Here is a 4,051-nt window from a genome sequence, read left to right as displayed (position 1 = left end):
ATTATGTTACCCCGTCATAAAGTGACAACAATTGTCTTTGGCTAGGAAACCTTAACCATCCTTGACCAACAGGCTAGTCAACTAGAGGCTCACTAGGGACATTGTTTTGTCTATATATCCACACATGCATTTATATGTCCATTCAATACAATTATAGCATGGATAATAAACAATTATCTTGAAACAGGAAATATAATAATAACTATTTTATTATTGCCTCTATGGCATATTTCCAACAGTCTCCCACTTGCACTCGAGTCAATAATCTAGCTTCACATCTCTATGTGTTTTACAATGTAATGAATCTAACACCCATACAGTTCTGGTGTTGATCATGCTTTGCTCGTGGAAGAGGTTTAGTCAGCGGATATGCAACATTTAGATCCGTGTGCACTTTGCAAATATTTATGTCCTTCTCCTTGATGTAATCGCGGATGGCATTGAAGCATCGCTTTATGTGTCTGGTCCTCTTGTGAAACCTTGGTTCCTTGGCTAGAGCAATGGCACCAGTGTTGTCACATAACAAATTGATTGGGTCCAGTGCACTTGGCACTACTCCAAGATCTGACATGGACTGCTTCATCCAGACACCCTCCATAGCCGCCTGTGACGCAGCTATGTACTCCGCTTCGCATGTAGAATCAGCTACGACGCTTTGCTTGGAACTACACCAGCTTACCGCACCACCATTAAGAACAAATACGTATCCGGTTTGAGACTTAGAGTCATCCGGATCAGTGCCAAAGCTTGCATCGACGTAACCTTTACAACGAGCTCTTCGTCACCTCCATAAACGAAAAACATTTCCTTAGTTCTTTTCAGGTACTTCAGAATATTCTTAACCGCCGCCCAATGTTCCACTCCTGGATCACTTTGAAACCTACCTGTGATACTTCAGGCCAGGCTCATATCCGGTCTTGTGCACAGCATTGCATACATGATAAACCCTATGGCTGAAGCATAGGGGACGACACTCATCTTTTCTCTATCTTCTGCAGTTACTCGACATTGAGTCTTACTCAACTTTATACCTTGTAACACAGGCAAGAACCCCTTTTTTGGATTGTTCCGTTTTGAACTTCTTCAAAACTTTATCAAGGTATGTGCTTTGTGAAAGAGCTATTAGGAGCCTTGACCTATCTCTATAGATCTTTATGCCCAATATGTAAGCAGCTTCTCCTAGGTCCTTCATTGAAAAACTTTTATTCAAGTAATCCTTTATGCTTTCGAGTAACTCTACATTGTTTCTAGTCAGCAATATGTCATCCACATATAATATTAGAAACTCTATAGAGCTCCCACTCACTTTCTTGTAAATACAAGCTTCTCCAAAAACTTGTATAAACCCAAATGCCTTGATCACCTCATCAAAGCGTTGATTCCAACTCCGAGATGCTTGCACCAGTCCATAAATGGATCGTTGGAGCTTGCACACTTTGTCAGCACTCTATGGATCGAAAAAACCTTCAGGTTGCATCATATACAACTCTTCCTTAAGAAACCCGTTAAGGAACGCCGTTTTGACATCCATCTGCCAGATTTCATAATCGAAAAAATCAGCTATTGCTAACATGATTCGGACGGTCTTAAGTATCGCTACGGGTGAGAATGTCTCATCGTAGTCAACTCCTTGAACTTGTGAAAAACCCTTTGCCACAAGTCGAGCTTTATAAACGGTCACATTACCGTCCGCGTCCGTCTACTTCTTAAAGACCCATTTGTTCTGAATAGCCTTGCGACCTTCAGGTAATACTTCCAAAGTCCATACTTTATTTTCATACATATATCCTATATCGTATTTCATGGCTTCTAACCATGTGTTGGAATATGGGCCCACCATTGCCTCTCCATAAATCGCACGCTCATTGTTGTCCAACAACATGATAGACAAGACAGGATTCCCGTACCACTCCAGAGCAGTACGTGCTCTTGTCAACCTGCGAGGTCCGACAGTAACTTAATGTGAAGCTTCATGATCATCATCATTAGCTTCCTCTTAAACTGGTGTTTCCTCGACAGAAATTTCTTTTTGCCCTGCGCCACCATCTTGTTGAAGCAGAGGTTCTGCAACCTCATCAAGTTCTATCTTCCTCCCACTCAATTCTTTCGAGAGAAACTTTTTCTCAAGAAAAGCTCCGTTCTTAGCGACAAACACTTTGCCCTCGGATCTGAGATAGAAGGAATACCCAACTGTCTCTTTTGGGTAACCTATGAAGACACACTTTTCCGCTTTGGGTTCCATCTTTTCAGGCTGAAGCTTTTTGACATAAGCATCACATCCCCAAATTTTAAGAAACGACAACTTTGGATTCTTGTCATACCATAGCTCATATGGTGTTGTCTCAACGGATTTTGATGGTGCCCTATTTAAATTGAATGCAGTTGTCTCCAATGCATAGCCCCAAAATGATAATGGAAAATCGCTAACAGACATCATAGAACGCACCATATCTAATAAAGTACGATTACGATGTTCGGACACACCATTACGCTGTGGTGTTCGAGGCGGTGTCAACTGTGAAACAATTCCACATTGTCTTAAGTGAGCACCAAACTCGTAACTTAGATATTCACCTCCTCGATCAGATCGTAGGAACTTGATCTTCTTGCTACGATGATTTTCAACTTCACTCTGAAATCGTTTGAACTTTTCAAACGTTTTAGACTTGTGCTTCCTCAAGTAGATATAGCCATACCTACTCAAATCGTCAGTGAAGGTGCGAAAACAATGATATCTGTCGCGTGCCTCTATGCTCATTGGTCCACACACATCAGTATGTATGATCTCCAACAAGTCACTTGCACGCTCGGTTGTTCCAGAGAAAGGAGTCTTAGTCATCTTTCCCATGAGACATGGTTCGCATATGTCAAGTGATTCGAAATCAAGTGATCCAAAAGTCCACCAGCATGGAGTTTCTTCATGCGCTTAACACCAATATGACCTAAGCGGCAGTGCCACAAGAAAGTGGAGCTATCATTGTTAACTCTACATCTTTTGGTCTCAATGTTATGGATATGAGTGTCATCACAATCGAGATTCAATATGAACAAACCCCTCACATTGGGTGTATGACCATAAAAGATATTACTCATATAAATAGAACAACCATTATTCCCTGACTTAAATGAGTAACCATCTCACAATAAACAAGATCCAGATATAATGTTCATGCTCAACGCACGCACTAAATAACAATTATTTAAGTTCATCACTAATCCCGATGGTAACTGAAGTGAGGCCGTGCCAACGGCGATCGCATTAACCTTGGAACCATTTTCCATGTGCATCGTCACTTCATCCTTCGTCAGCCTTCGTTTATTCTGCAGTTCCTGTTTTGAGTTGCAAATGTGAGCAACAGAACCGGTATCAAATACTCAGGCACTACAATGAGAGCTCGTGAGGTACACATCAATAACATGTATATCATATATACCTTGTTTGGCGTTGGCCACCTTCTTATCGGCCAGATACTTGAGGTAGTTGCGCTTCCAGTGACCAGTACCATTACAATAATAGCACTTGATTTCCGGCTTAGGTCCAGCCTTGCGTTTCTTCGTCAGAGGGGCAACAACTTTGCCACTCTTCTTGGAGTTACCCTTCTTGCCTTTGCCATTTTTCTTGAAACTAGTGGTCTTATTTACCATCAACACTTGATGTTCTTCCTGAATTTCTGACTCAGCGACTTTCAGCATCGCAAGTAACTCGTTGGGTGACTTATTCATCCCTTGCATGTTATAGTTCAACACGAAGCTCTTATAGCTAGGTGGCAATGACTGAAGAATTCGGTCAGTGATAGCTTCTTGCGGTAGTTCAATCCCCAGCTCAGCTAGACGGTTAGAGTACCCTAGACATTCTGAGCACGTATTCACAAGGAGACGAATTCTCCTCCATTTTGCAAGCATAGAACTTATCAGAGGTCTCATACCTCTTGATCCGGGCATTCTTCTCAAAGATAAACTTCAACTCCTGGAACATCTCATATGCTCCATGACGTTCAAAACATCTTCGAAGTCTCGGCTCTAAGCCATACAAAATAGCACATTGAACTAG

This window comes from Hordeum vulgare, chromosome 7H, assembly GCF_904849725.1.
Source record: "Hordeum vulgare subsp. vulgare chromosome 7H, MorexV3_pseudomolecules_assembly, whole genome shotgun sequence".
NCBI classification, from domain to species: domain Eukaryota; kingdom Viridiplantae; phylum Streptophyta; class Magnoliopsida; order Poales; family Poaceae; genus Hordeum; species Hordeum vulgare.
Note: the sequence above shows the minus strand (reverse complement) of the source record.